The sequence below is a fragment of the Aquarana catesbeiana genome, linkage group LG02 (genome assembly GCF_042186555.1).
Source record: "Aquarana catesbeiana isolate 2022-GZ linkage group LG02, ASM4218655v1, whole genome shotgun sequence".
NCBI lineage: Eukaryota > Metazoa > Chordata > Amphibia > Anura > Ranidae > Aquarana > Aquarana catesbeiana.
Window position 1 is genome coordinate 57,037,237 of NC_133325.1, and position 16,157 is coordinate 57,053,393.

Genomic DNA, 16,157 nt, shown 5'->3' on the forward strand with positions numbered 1-16,157 from the left:
GTCGTAAGGTCCGTCGTAAGGTCCGTCGAAAAGTCTGCCGGACAAAGTCTGCCGTAAAGTCCGCTCGTGTGTACGCGGCATTAGAGTATCCCCAGTTTGCTCTACCCGAGGCTGACTGTTCTTCATGTCCTACCTACACCTAAGGTATGCCACTGTTTGCTAATGTATATTGCAAATAGAAGTTTTCAGTAAATTATGCCAAAAGTCTTTATAATATTTGATGTTACAATGGCAGTCCTAGCAGGTTCCTCTGTGAAGAGCTGATTGCTGGGGATATGGCAGGAGAATTTTCCATAATATGACATTACACATTTTATTGCAAATTTAACTGGAAACTTCCATGTTCCATCACTTAGTTTTACACTCTCTCTTCTCTCTGATACAGACAGTACTCATTCAAAAAACATTTAGTGTGCTTTCACACTGAGGCGTTGGGGGCGTCGAGGTAAAGCGCCGCTAATTTTAGCGGTGCTTTACAGTCTTTTTAGCGGCGCTATTCAGCCACTAGCGGGAAGCTTTTAACCCCTGCTAGCGGCCGAAAAAGTGTTAAAACTGGCCACAAAGCGTCGCTGCAGTGGTGCTTTGCCGGTGGTTTGGCGACGCCTTGCCGGCGCTGCCCATTGATTTCAATGGGCAGGGGCGCTTTAAGAGCCGTGTATACACCGCTCCTACATCGCTGCAAAGATGCTGCTTGCAGGACTTTTTTTACTGTCCTGCAAGCGCACAGCTCCAGTGTGAAAGCCTGGAGAGGCTCTTTACAGGCGCCTCAGTGTGAAAGCAGCCTTACTAGTAAAAAAGAAAAATAAGAGACACAGAATGCCTATTTATGTCAAAAACGACAAACTTTAATTGGCGCTAATCAGGCTACCTTTATTTGGGGGTGGGGGGGGCCGGAGTGTCACCTCCCTGAAATGAGCACATAACAATAGATATAGCACATCTTGAAGCCCAAAAATGTTGGTCCTGCCAGGGCCGATCCTAGGGTCACAGACGCCTGGGTGCAGAAATATTTCTGGCGCCCCCACATGGGCGTGGTCATGTTACAAACTCCTCCCCTTTACACATGTTTCTATGGCAACGACTCAAACACAGAGATGCTCCCCTAAGAAGTCTTCTAGGATCCTCCCATGATCTTCTAACAATAAAAAAAAATACAGGACGAGCTTACACTAATGAGTCTCTCTGATGCACACAGAGAGGGCTTCTGTTAGAAAGAGCCCCCAGACATAGTACAGGAGACGGTTAGAGACTGCAGACATATTACCTGAGATGGTCAGAGACTGCAGACATAGTACAGGAGATGATCAGAGACTGCAGACATAGTACAGGAGATGATCAGAGACTGCAGACATACTACAGGAGATGATCATGATCAGAGACTGCAGACATAGTACAGGAGATGATCAGAGACTGCAGACATAGTACAGGAGATGGTCAGAGACTGCAGACATATTGCAGGAGATGATCAGAGACTGCAGACATATTACCTGAGATGGTCAGAGACTGCAGACATAGTACAGGAGATGATCAGAGACTGCAGACATATTGCAGGAGATGGTCAGAGACTGCAGACATAATACAGGAGATGATCAGAGACTGCAGACATAGTACAGGAGATGATCAGAGACTGCAGACATAGTACAGGAGATGGTCAGAGACTGCAGACATAGTACAGGAGATGATCAGAGACTGCAGACATAATACAGGAGATGATCAGAGACTGCAGACATAATACAGGAGATGATCAGAGACTGCAGACATAATACAGGAGATGATCAGAGACTGCAGACATAATACAGGAGATGATCAGAGACTGCAGACATAATACAGGAGATGATCAGAGACTGCAGACATAGTACAGGAAATGGTCAGAGACTGCAGACATAGTACAGGAGATGATCAGAGACTGCAGACATAGTACAGGAGATGATCAGAGACTGCAGACATAGTACAGGAGATGATCAGAGACTGCAGACATAATACAGGAGATGATCAGAGACTGCAGACATAGTACAGGAGGCGGTCAGAGACTGCAGACATAGCACAGGAGGCGGTCAGAGAGTGCAGATATAATAAAGGAGATGGTCAAAAGACTGCAGACATAGTACAGGAGATAATGGCCGATCGGCCCTCTCACCTGACCCAGCAACAACGATTCCTCTGATCAGGAGTCAGCTCACTCTGAATTGCCCGTGGCGACTCCGCTGGGTAGAGCCCAGATCTGCATTCTGGCATTGACTCCATTCCTTTCTCCGCAGGGCAGCGGGGTTCTCTCTCTGATGGTGTTCCCTCAGCACTGTCCTCTCCCTCTGGAGTCCTGGGTGTACTTCCCTGAAAGCTTTCCCGGGCTCCTGGCTCTCTCTCTATCCCATTCAGCTGGGCATGCTGTGTGGGCTGCAGTTTCCGTGTTACAGTGGGGCTGCCAGTCCTCGGGACTACATGATTATATTTTTATTCTATTTCTTCCCTGGCCGATATGAAGGCGGGGGAAGAAACATAGTGGGGCCGCTGTGCTGGCAAGCGCTGCTCACTAGTACAGCATCGCGAGGAGAGGGAGGGGAGGAAGAGGGAGGGGGGAAGAGCCCACGGCTGCAGTGATGTCACTAGGGTTGGTGTCACCCAGTGCGGTAAAACATGGTGTCACCCCCCCCACCAACTATAGTCGCCCCTCAGTACAGACCCCCCTCCATTAAGTATAGACCCCCCTCCATCAGTGCAGACGCCCCACTAAGTATAAACCCCTCCCTCAGTACAGACTCCCCTTTATTAGTACAGACCCCCGACAAACCACCCCCCTCCATTAGTACAGACCCCCCCATAAACCACCCCCCCATTGGTACGGACCCCCCTCAGGGCAAACTACCCCCTCTCCATTAGTACAGACCCCCCTCCATTAGTACAGACCCCCCCACAAACCACACCCCTCCATTAGTACAGACTCCCCCATGAACCACCCCCCTCCCTTAGTACAGACCACCTCCCATTAGTAAAGACCCCCCTCAGGACAAACTACCCCCCTCCATTAGTACAGACCCCCCCACAAACCCACACCCCTCCATTAGTAGACCCCCCAAAAACCACCCCCCCATTAGTACAGACCCCCCCTCAGGACAAACCACCCCCCCATTAGTACAGACCCCCCCCTACCAACCACCCCCCCCTCCATTAGTACAGAGTAGACCCCCCCCACAAACCACCCCCCTCCATTAGTACAGATCCCCCCTCCATTAGTACAGACTCTCCCCCCATAACCCCCCCCTGCATAAGTACAGACCCCCCCTCAGGACAAACCCCCCCCTCCATTAGTACAGACCCCCGATAAACTAACCCCCCCCATTAGAACAGACCCCCTTCAGGACAAACTACCCCACCCTCCATTAGTACAGACTCCCCCCACAAGCCCCCCCTCCTCTATTAGTACAGACCCCCCCACACAAACCCCCCCTCCTCTATTAGTACAGACCCCCCAACAAACCCGCCCTCCTCTATTAGTACAGACCCCCCCCACAAACCCGCCCTCCTCTATTAGTACAGACCCCCCCACAAACCCCCCTCCTCTATTAGTACAGACCCCCCCACAAACCCCCCTCCTCTATTAGTACAGACCCCCCCACAAACCCCCCCTCCTCTATTAGTACAGACCCCCCCACAAACCCCCCCTCCTCTATTAGTACAGACCCCCCACAAACCCCCCTCCTCTATTAGTACAGACCCCCCCACAAACCCCCCCTCCTCTATTAGTACAGACTCCCCCCACAAACCCCCCCTCCTCTATTAGTACAGACCCCCCCCACAAACCCCCCTCCTCTATTAGTACAGACTCCCCCCCACAAACCCCCCTCCTCTATTAGTACAGACCCCCCCCCCCACAAACCCCCCCCTCCTCTATTAGTACAGACTCCCCCCCACAAACCCCCCCTCCTCTATTAGTACAGACTCCCCCCCACAAACCCCCCCCTCCTCTATTAGTACAGACCCACCCCACAAACCCCCCCCTCCTCTATTAGTACAGACCCCCCCACAAACCCCCCCCTCCTCTATTAGTACAGACCCCCCCCACAAAACCCCCCTCCTCTATTAGTACAAACCCCCCCTCTTCTATTAGTACAGACTCCCCCCACAAACCCCCCCCTCCTCTATTAGTACAGACTCCCCCCCACAAACCCCCCCTCCTCTATTAGTACAGACCCCCCACAAACACCCCCCCTCCTCTATTAGTACAGACCCCCCCCCACAAACCCCCCCTCCTCTATTAGTACAGACTCCCCCCCACAAACCCCCCTCCTCTATTAGTACAGACCCCCCCACTGTGGGGGGTCTGTACTAATAGAGGAGGGGGCGTTTGTGGGGGCCCCACAAACCCCCCCTCCTCTATTAGTACAGACTCCCCCCCACAAACCCCCCCTCCTCTATTAGTACAGACCCCCCCACAAACCCCCCCTCCTCTAGTACAGACTCCCCGAGTCCCCCCCACAGACCCCCCCCCTCAGGACAAACCCCACCCGGGTGTGCACCTGCGCCACCCGGGTGGAGAAGATCGTGACCCAGAGGAGAAAAAGAAATAACAGGCACTGTATGCCGCGCGGCATGGACCGCCCCCGCCCCCCCAACGATGTCACTGCGCGGGTCTCTCTCCGAACAGAGACAGCCGCTCCGATCTCCTCTGACAGGAGGATGGAGCGGGCGGGGATGGACTTGGGCAGTAAACACAGCGGCCGCGGAGAGAGCGGCCTGTGGACACCGACAAGGAGGGGAGGAGGAGGGAGGGGAGCACTCTGGCGCTTGAGCGCCCCCACCTCTGTGGCGCCTGGGTGAACTGCACCCCTTGCACCCGCCTAGGATCGGCCCTGGGTCCTGCTGAATTTTTTGTAGTGTATCACATTGCAAACTGAAGTTGGGGTACAATAACATCAGCATTTCTGTCAGTGGCAGTAATAATAACCCCCCTATCACTGGTGTCAGTGGCAGTAATAAAAACCTCCAGCATTGGTGTCAGTGAGTGCAATAGAAACCCCCATCATTGGAGCTAAAAAGTGCAATAATATAATAACCCCCAATCTTGGTGTCAGTGGTCACAATTAACCACTTGCCCTCCAGAAGGTTTACTGCGTTACTTTAACTGACAACTGCATGGTTGTGTGAAACTGTATCCAAATAAAATGTCCTTTTTTTTCCCCACAAATAAAGCTTTCTTTTGGTGGTATTTGATCACCTCTGCAATTTTATATTTTTGCTCTATAAGCAAAAAAAGAGCGACAATTTTTGAAAAAAAAACAAAACAATATTTCTTACCTTCTGCTATAAAATACATCCAATAAAAATATTGGAAAAATGATTGGCTCCGCTGTGTCCGATCACAGCGGGAGCGGGTCGCTTGCGGTGCGTGCGTGCTCCCTAGACTCCTGCCCAAGGGAGCCGCTTTGCTGCCATATATGTAATGAATATGGTCGGCAAGCGGTAAAAACCCCCAGCACTGGTGTCAGTGGTGTGACATTATCAAAGGCGAGGTGATTGATGGACGCTATGTTTCACCTCGCATGCGTTCATTTGCAGAGAACTAAGGTGGAATGCGGTCCGGTTTTTACCAGCCACCTTAGCAGGGTTGGTTCTGGTCAACATTTTGCAGTCCACTTGTGTCCACCAACAAGTGGTATAATCAAAGCAGGACTGGAGCAAAGGATTGCTCTTGGACTGGGACTCAGGAAGCCAAAACCTGAGAGAGCTGCTGATGGGAAGTGTTTGCTTTGTGAGAAATAAAAGGTTTGCTTTATCTTTGTTTTGTGGGTGACTGGGAGAAACCCTTCACCTGTGAGTTAGGAACCTGAAATGTTTAGTTAGTGCCTGGATGGCAAGGATTTATTTTCAGTTTTATTTATTTGATTTTCATGCAACCTTTTAAATAAAACTGGCTATGAGTCAAATTTTAATAAAACCAGCCGTTTAGACTACCTCTTTTCCCGGGGAAGGTGATCCCCACTGAGCTAACCACCCACATTGGATGCAATAAAAACCCCCCAACACTGTTGTAAGCGGACACAGTAATAACCCCCATTATTGGTGTCAGTGAGCGCTATAATAACGCTTAACACTGATGTTAGTGAGTGCAATAATAACCCTCAACAGTGGTGAAAGTGAGTGCAAAAATACCCCCTAGCATTGGTGTGAGGACTGTTAACCCCCCCCCCTCCCTACTGCACATTGGTGGTCTCAGGAAATTAAATTGAATCCCCCACATGCCTGCATTGGTGGTCAGTGGCAGTGAAATTTACCCTCCTCCCCCACATTGATGGTCAATCTTTCAGTAAGTCTCTCAGTGGCGGCCCGTAATGCAGTGCGCACGGGTGCCACCTCCCCTATCCATGTATCCAGCCCCCTAATCTACATGCAGGGCGCCAGATGCATGGATTCTAAAGGTTTTTTTTTTTTTGAAGCACTTGGGTGGAGGCGGGGTGCAATAGCAAATTATTTTCGCTATTGTCTTCCTGATTCTCCTTGGTGACGGTCCTAAAACCCGTCACCCGATTGGCCGAGACGAGAAGTGATCCTATTGGCCACCTAAGAGGAGGAGGAAAGAGACGCGCGGCAGAAGCCACTGTGATGCCGAGAAGGAGGGTAAACCGCCGCCCGGAGGAAGCGCTGCCCGCGACCTAAATGGGGTAAGTGCAGGGCTGCTGCTTTCAGTGCTGGGTGCTGGAACACAGAAAGCTTTCCAGTGCCTGGCACCCCGCTCCCGCTCTAATGCCCAACTGGTGCCCAACAGCTTGTAGGCCGCATGCAGAGGGCTGCATGCGGCCCATGTGTTGGGCACCGGGAGTCTGGATTATGTAGTATACTGTGCAGTGTACAGAGTGGGCAATCTGTACTATCTAACATATAGCACAACATACCGTGTGCAGCAGCCTAATGTGTATAATGTACACAACATAAAGAGTATGGCAATTTGGAGTATGCAACTAGTCACATTCACTTCTATCGAAAAAAAAAACCTCTGAAGAAATCAATATGATTATTAATATAATGGTTAAACAGCAAACAAATATAATTGTGAGAGTCACATCAAACATTTCTTTCAAGAAAAAGTTCCAATCATTATTTAATATTGTTTATAGAAAAAACACTACAGCCTCCTGCTAGCATAATGTAAATTTTTAAGATAATTTTTGTATACATCAAAGGCAACTAAAAAGTTCTTTCTTTAACAAAACCGTTTCATCTTTCCCCTATACAACGCTCTATTGTTGTTGTAGCAGAAGCAGTGCAGTAGAATTTGTGAACACCAGAAACATCTGGTAATATTTTTCTGCAGAAACTCGTGTTTGTTTAGCTATATCCATAAACCCCATGTTATTACACTGGTGTGAGAATGCTGAAAAGGCGGCCTTTACAATTCTTTTCACAATCGTTTCCAAGGTCTGTGGACATTCTGAGAAAGAAATTGTGCATTTTAGGAATTATTCTCAGAAATCTAAAACACAATTAAAGTTGTATGCACAGAAACATAGGATGCCTGCCCAATAGATGCACCACATTAATAGGAAGTGGTTTTGACTTAGAAGAAGAGGTTACAGGGATGGCAAGTGCTACTTGTTAGTGGGTTGAAATAGCTAGATAGGTGCTGTCCCAGCCGTGACAGTAGGAGTTATTAACTTTCCTGGTTCTTTGGTCTTTTGGTGAGTTCTTCTGGGGGTCCAGCCCACTAATCCTGTTGTGTATAAATATAGGACAGTGGTCTGGCACGTGTGGAACCCCCGGCGAGGTTGTTGGAGAGTTGCGGGCTTCCCCCATACAAGAGTCCCAGAGAGAAAGTTCCCCCTTGCAGAGGAGAAAGACCGAGCACTCGTAAGGGAGAAAGACGGAGAATGATACCTGCGAAGAGCAGAAAGAGGCTATCTATCACCATCGGGATGTAAAGTAATTTGAACCTTGGGTTCGCCCTGAAGGCACCAGCACTGTTGTATGCCTCTGAAGGACTTTACGTCTGTATGAGTGTGCCTCTGAAACACTATAATTGCTTGAACTTCACCTTTGCAGGTATGCTGGGGCAGCACAAGCCTGTAGTTAGGAGTAGGGCTGTAGGAAAACCTTTGTATTTGTATGTTGGACTTTGAAATGTTCATTGTTGCAATTCTCCCTAAGTAAAATATTAAAATGTTGTCCTTGCCTGCTCTAAAGTTACTGAAGAAGTGTATTGCGAGTAACTGGTGTGTGTGTATTCGCGTTAAGTGGAGTAATGCGAAGTGGTTTCTAAGAGTGACGGAAGTGCAACAAGCAGCCTGTCGATAGTCCCTACCTGTTATAGGTGGAACAGCCTCTAGCAGCGAGGGAGATGTTGTCGGCATTCATTCCGCCAACAGTCTGTCTCCCAGAGCAACAGGAGCACATTTACACAACAGAGGTTTCCATCCTGTACAGAGGTTCAAGAGTTAAGTGCACAGAAAGAGAGAAAACCCCTCAAAGAGTTGGTGGGACTTTGAAGGCAACGTAGTAGTAAAAAACAATTTTATTGATACAAATATACAAAAATATATAAATATGACAAAATGAAAAACGTCTAATACAATTCACTGCATAAACAATAAAATAAGGATATGAGTATGCTGATGTAGAATTTGAATGTATATTCGTGTAATCTTCCACCTGGGGCCAAAAGAGTTAAGTGCACATGTGTAGCCTGCGCAGAGTGCACGGCGGGGCCCATTCTGCTAATGAGGAGTAGTAGTGGAAAACAGATGGATGCAGACAGGGTTCGCCATGTCCCTCCTAAATGCAGATTATCGAGAGGGTGTACATTATCACTGAGAGTTAACTGGAGAACAATTGCAGTGCAAGTGTGCATGGTGTACCTTCATCTCTAAGAGTAGAGGCCTGCCTTAAGGTTGAGTATTGCGACTCAGCAGCCTCACCCTCGTCTCAGGGCATTGATGAAGACGGCACAAAGTAAAGGTATCTGTACAAATTGCCTAGTGTAGCCCAGAAGAACCCACCCTGTGGTAAGTCTCTCATGTGACCCTTGCTTGGCACCCAATGAAAAGGGAAGTATGGAGAACATGACAAACATTCACCCACCTACGCTTACATACTGGGCACTTGGTCTTGCCTGCTTTACACCTTCCCCCCACTGCCTTCTGGGACACACAGAGGTCCCAGAAGACGATGGGACCCTTCAAAAAGTTCAGCATGACTCGTGCATGCGCAGTAGGAAACAGCCTGTGAAGCTGCAAGGTTTCACTACTTGTTTCCTTTAGACCCCTTTCACACCGAGGGCGTTTTGCAGGCGCTATATCGTTAAAAATAGCGCCTGCAATCCGCCCTCAAACAGCTGCAGCATTGTCTCCAGTGTGAAAGCCCGAGGGCTTTCACACCGGAGCGCTGCGCTGGCAGGACGGGAAAAAAAGTCCTGGCAGCAGCTTCTTTGGAGCGGTGAAGGAGTGATGTGTACCACTCCTCCACCGCTGCTCCCCATTGAAATCAATGGGGCAGCGCTGGGATACCGTCGGCAAAACGGCGCTAGCGGCCGAAATGCGCCGCTAATCCGACGGTAAAACGCCGCTAAAAATAGCGGCGTTTTACCGCCGACGCTATGGGTGGCCCGGTGTGAAAGGGCGCTAACTACAGATGCTGGCGCCTGCACCGGAAGCCTATTGACGAATCGGCTAGGGGTACGGACATTGCGGGATCCCTGGACAAATAAGTGTTCTTATGTTAAAAATCAGCAGCTACAGTATTTTTTTTTTACAGACTGGAACTCCTCTTTAGTCTAAGTATCATGAACATTTTCACCAGGAGTAAAAGTGAGGTTAAAAAAAAGTTAAAATTTTGCGTTGTCACCAAAACAGGGATAGAGAAGATGTGTTCCAAGGATATTCATCCCATTGATGAGATTTCTTCTCATTTACTGTTGTGTCTACAGGACATGAAGTGAAGGGAAGTCTTCTCAATGGAACAAAAAAATTAACCCAATAGGAGTTTTAACCTATAAAAGACTAAAAAGTTTTGGCTTTACATATACACTATATTGCCAAAAGTATTAGGACACCCCTCCAAATCATTGGATTCAAGTGTTCCAACCATCTCCATGGCCACAGGTGTATAAAATCAAGCACCTAGGCATGCAGACTGCTTCTACAAACATTTGTGAAAGAATGGGTTCGCTCTCAGGAGCTCATTGAATTCAAGGGTGGTAACGTGATAGGTTGCCACATGTACAATAAGTCAATCCGTGAAATTTCCTTGCTACTAAATATTCCACGGTCCACCCTTAGTGGTATTATAACAAAGTGGAAGCAGCTGGGAACAACAGCAACTCAGCCGCAAAGTGGTAGGCCACAGAAAATGATGGAGCAGGGTCAATGCATGCTGAAACTCACATTGAGCAGAAGTCGCCAACTGTCTGCAAAGTCAAGAGCTACAGACCTCCGAACTTCATGTGGCCTTCAGATTAGCACAACAATAGTGCATAGAGAGCTTCTTGGAATGGGTTTCCATGGCCGAGCAACTGCATCCAAGCCTTACATCACCAAGTGCAATGCAAAGCGTTGGATGCAGTGATGTAAAGCACACCGCCACTGGACTATAGAGCAGTGGAGACGTGTTCTCTGGAGTGAAGAATCACGCTTTTCTGTTTGGCAATCCAATGGACATGTCTGGGTTTGGCGGTTGCCAGGAGTTGGGCTTCCAGTGAAGGGAACTCTTAAGGCGACAGCATACCAAGACATTTTGGACAATTTCATGCTCCCAATTTTGTGGGAACAGTTTGGGGATGGCTCCTTTCTGTTCCAACATGACTGAGCACCAGTCCACAAAGCAAGGTCCATAAAGACATGGTTGTGCATGTTTCGGGTAGAGGAACTTGACTGGCCTGTACAGTCTTGACCTCAACCCGATAGAACACCTTTGGGATGAATTAGAGCGGAGACTGCAAGCCAGGCCTTCTCGTTCAACATGAGTGACTGATCTCACAAATGCGCTTCTGGAAGAATTGTCAAATATTCCCATAGACACACTCCTAAACCTTGTGGACAGCCTTTACAGAAGAGTTGAAGCTGTTATAGCTGAAAGGGATGGGCCAACTCAATATTGAACCCTACGGACTAATACTGGGATGCCATTAAAGTTCATGTGCGTGTAATGGTAGGTGTCCCATGACTTTTGGCAATATAGTGTAATTTAATGAACAAAGTCTTTGGGAAAATCAAGACCTAAGAGTCCAGGATCATTACTAGAAACCAGAACATTGGTGTAACATCACAGAACAGCAAATAGGAAGTCTGACACCCTAACAGGCAACTGGGGAAGCCTACGGTATATGCTATTTTACCATCATGGCACTCATGGGCCAGTGCCAAGTCTGGATGACTAGAACGATGGCACCAAGCTTCAAAATGTACAAATTGTAATGTTTTCCGTCTTCTGTCCATCTCTGCATTTTTAAGGCCAAATTCAACAAACTATCAAAATAGTATGTGCGGGGGATGAATAAATGATGTCTAAAGACTCACTATAGTTAAAAAAAAAAAAATTAAACCATTGCTCCTTTCCCTTGTTTTCTGGTCCCTGCAGTTAAAAAGTAGTTCTGTCTTCAACAGCTCATTAATGTCAGTTTTTACTAAAATTCTTACATGATCATTTAAATATGCCTAGGAATCTGAAGTTTAAATACAGCCCTGCTTATCTACACAACATTTCACATACTGTAGTTTATCCCATGGCTTCCTGACCCATCAGGGCAGGGCTTTTATATAACTTTGCTATAGGCCATAGACTTCTTAATTCTTGCTTTGAGTCATTTTTCCGAAAATCCCAGCCTCAATGTACCCAAATCACCCAAAACCAAGGTACTCCCATGTAACAAGTGTACCCCTGTTTACTTATTTGAGAATTGTTGTATGATCATGTCTTAATGTTATTTATAATTACATACTCCCAGACTAACTTTGACCACTTGGCTCTAAAATCTCTGTTTATGTAGTTTCCCATACCTCTTAAACAGGCCATAGACATGTCCAAAATTCGGCCGCTTCAACAGGAATCGGCTGAATTTTGATCCGTCTATGGCCAGGATGGCTGGATTGAAGTTGATCCATCAACTTTTTTTGCCCTATCACTGCCCTTGGCTTTACCCGCCAGGAGTGATCATTATATTCTGCCTATGGGGGCTCCTGCAGACAGTACGGGGGGGCATTCCCTAGTCAAACACTGATTGTGTTGATGGGAGAATCAAGCAATTTTCTTTCCTTCAACCCGTGGTTGAAGGAAAGAAAATTGCATAATGTATGGCATGCCTTAGACTCTTATGATCTTAAAGTAAAGGCTCATGAAGCCCACTGGCTGTGTCTTACACATTCTGATTGTTCTGCAGCCAAAACACTCTTTTAATCTAATGAAAGTGGACCTTTCAGTAGCTTAAAGTGGTTCTAAAGTCAAAAGGGTTTCATTCTCTGCAGTAAAGAAAAAATGCTCCACTACCTGTCCCCATCCCTAAACACTTACCTGACTCCTGTCACTGCTTCAGAGCTGTCATGACTGCAGCATTGCTGCCCTCCTTTTTTGCTTTCACAAGAGACACTGAAGAAAACAGGAGCTATAGGCTCCTGCTGCTGTCAAACTCCTGTGAGGAGGGATCAGGGAGTGGCTTACTGGCACTGTGTGTGTCTATGGAGGCACACAGCCCTGCTCAGGAGTGTGTGCATTAGTGCATGAGTGCCTCCTCAGCACCCAGCTTGCTAAGGAGGCACCTGGGGGAGGGAGGAGCATACAGCATTGGCAGGGAACTTCCAAAAAAGGAGATAAGGGATCACTCTATCAAATATTATTGTGGGTGAGTATAACCTCTTTTTTTATTTCAACCAACAAAAAAAAATAATTTTTTAATATCACTTTAACAAGTCTGCATGAACTAAAATAGAACTAATGCTGCAGACTTTTCGGCATCAAAGGTCCGACGGACTTTCAACAGACTTTTGATGGACTTCCGACGGACTTTCGAACGAACGGACTTGCACACACACGATCACACCAAAGTCCGACGGATTCGTACGTGATAACGTATGACCGGACTAAAATAAGAAAGTTGATAGCCAGTAACCAATAGCTGCCCTAGCGTCGGTTTTCGTCCGTCGGACTAGCATACATACGAGCGGATTTTTCGACCGGACTCGAGTCCGTCGGAAAGATTTGAAACATGTTCCAAATCTAAAGTCCATTTAGTTTTGTCTTTACATATACACTATATTGCCAAAAGTATTAGGACACCCCTCCAAATCATTGGATTCAAGTGTTCCAACCATCTCCATGGCCACAGGTGTATAAAATCAAGCACCTAGGCATGCAGACTGCTTCTACAAACATTTGTGAAAGAATGGGTTCGCTCTCAGGAGCTCATTGAGTTTAAGGGTGGTAACGTGATAGGTTGCCACCTGTACAATAAGTCAATCCGTGAAATTTCCTTGCTACTAAATATTCCACGGTCGACTCTTAGTGGTATAATAACAAAGTGGAAGCAGCTGGGAACAACAGCAACTCAGCTGCGAAGTGGTAGGCCACAGAAAATGATGGAGCAGGGTCAATGCATGCTGAAGCTCACATTGAGCAGAAGTCGCCAACTGTCTGCAAAGTCAAGAGCTACAGATCTCCAAACTTCATGTGGCCTTCAGATTAGCACAACAATAGTGCGTACAGAGCTTTATGGAATGGGTTTCCATGGCCGATCAGCTGCATCCAAGCCTTACATCACCAAGTGCAATGCAAAGCGTTGGATGCAGTGATGTAAAGCACACCGCCACTGGACTCTAGAGCAGTGGAGACATGTTCTCTGGAGTGAATTATCACACTTTTCTGTTTGGCAATCCGATGGACATGTCTGGGTTTGGCGGTTGCCAGGAGAATGGTACTTGCCTGACTGCATTGTTCCAAGTGTAAAGTTTGGTGGAGAGGGGATTATGGTGTGGAGTTCTTTTTCAGAGGTTGGGCTTCCAGTGAAGGGAACTCTTAAGGCATCAGCATACCAAGACATTTTGGACAATTTCATGCTCCCAACTTTGTGGGAACAGTTTGGGGATGGCACCTTCCTGTTCCAAAATGACTGAGCAACAGTCCACAAAGCAAGGTCCATAAAGACATGGTTGTGCATGTTTCGGGTAGAGGAACTTAACTGGCCTGTACAGAGTCTTGACCTCAACCCGATAGAACACCTTTGGGATGAATTAGAGCGGAGACTGCGAGCCAGGCCTTCTCGTTCAACATGAGTGACTGATCTTACAAATGCGCTTCTGGAAGAATTGTCAAATATTCCCTTAGACACACACCAAAACATTGTGGACAGCCTTTACAGAAGAGTTGAAGCTGTTATAGCTTAAAGGGATGGGCCAACTCAATATTGAACCCTACGGACTAATACTGGGATGCCATTAAAGTTCATGTGCGTGTAAAGGCAGGTGTCGCATTACTTTTGGCAATATAGTGTAATTTAATGAACAAAGTCTTTGGGAAAATCAAGACCTAAGAGTCCAGGATCATTACTAGAAACCAGAACATTGGTGTAACATCACAGAACAGCAAATAGGAAGTCTTGCACCCTAACAGGCAACTGGGGAAGCCTACGGTATATGCTATTTTACCATCATGGCACTCATGGGCCAGTGCCAAGTCTGGATGACTAGAACGATGGCACCAAGCTTCAAAATGTACAAATTGTAATGTTTTCCGTCTTCTGTCCATCTCTGCATTTTTAAGGCCAAATTCAACAAACTATCAAAATAGTATGTGCGGGGGATGAATAAATAATGTCTAAAGACTCACTATAGTTAAAAAAAAGAATTAAACCATTGCTCCTTTCCCTTGTTTTCTGGTCCCTGCAGTTAAAAAGTAGTTCTGTCTTCAACAGCTCATTAATGTCAGTTTTTACTAAAATTCTTACATGATCATTTAAATATACCTAGGAATCTGAAGTTTAAATACAGCCCTGCTTATCTACACAACATTTCACATACTGTAGTTTATCCCATGGCTTCCTGACCCATCAGGGCAGGGCTTTTATATAACTTTGCTATAGGCTATAGACTTCTTAATTCTTGCTTTGAGTCATTTTTATGAAAATCCCAGCCTCAATGTACCCAAATCACCCAAAACCAAGGTACTCCCATGTAACAAGTGTACCCCTGTTTACTTATTTTAGAATTGCTGTAAGATGATGTCTTAATGCTATTTATAATGACATACTCCCAGACTAACTTTGACCACTTGGCTCTAAAATCTCTGTTTATGTAGTTTCCCAAACCTCTTAAACAGGCCATAGACATGTCGAAAATTCGGCCGCTTCAGCAGGAATCGGCTGAATTTTGATGCGTCTATGGCCTGGCTGGTTGGGTTGACGTCGATCCATCAACTTTTTTTTGCCCTATCACTGTCGTTGGCTACACCCGCCAGGAGTGATCATTATATTCTGCCCATGGGGGCTCCTGCAGGCAGTTCCGGGTGCATTCCCTAGTCAAACACTGATTGTGTTGATGGGAGAATCAAGCAATTTTCTTTCCTTCAACCCGTGGTTGTAAGAAAGAAAATTGCATAATATATGGCATGCCTTAGACTCTTATGATCTTAAAGTAAAGGCTCATGAAGCCTACTGGCTGTGTCTTACACATTCTGATTGTTCTGCAGCCAAAACACTCTTTTAATCTAAAGAAAGTGGACCTTTCAGTATCTTAAAGTGGTTCTAAAGTCAAAAGGGCTTCATTCTCTGCATTAAGGAAAAAATGCTCCACTACCTGTCCCCATCCCTAAACACTTATCTGACTCCTGTCACTGCTTCAGAGCTGTCATGACTGCAGCATTGCTGTCCTCCTTTTTTGCTTTCACAAGAGACACTGAAGAAAACAGGAGCTATAGGCTCCTGCTGCTGTCAAACTCCTATGAGGAGGGATCAGGGCGTGGCTTACTGGCACTGTGTGTGTCTATGGACCCTGCTCAGGAGTGTGTGCATGAGTGCCTCCTCAGCACCCAGATTGCTAAGGAGGCACCTGGAGGAAGGAGGAGAATTGGCAGGGGACTTCCAAAAAAGGAGATAAGGGATCACTCTATCACTCTATCGAATATTATTGTGGGTGAGTATAACCCCTTTTTTATTTCAACCAACAAAAAAAAAATATTCTTTAACCTCCCTG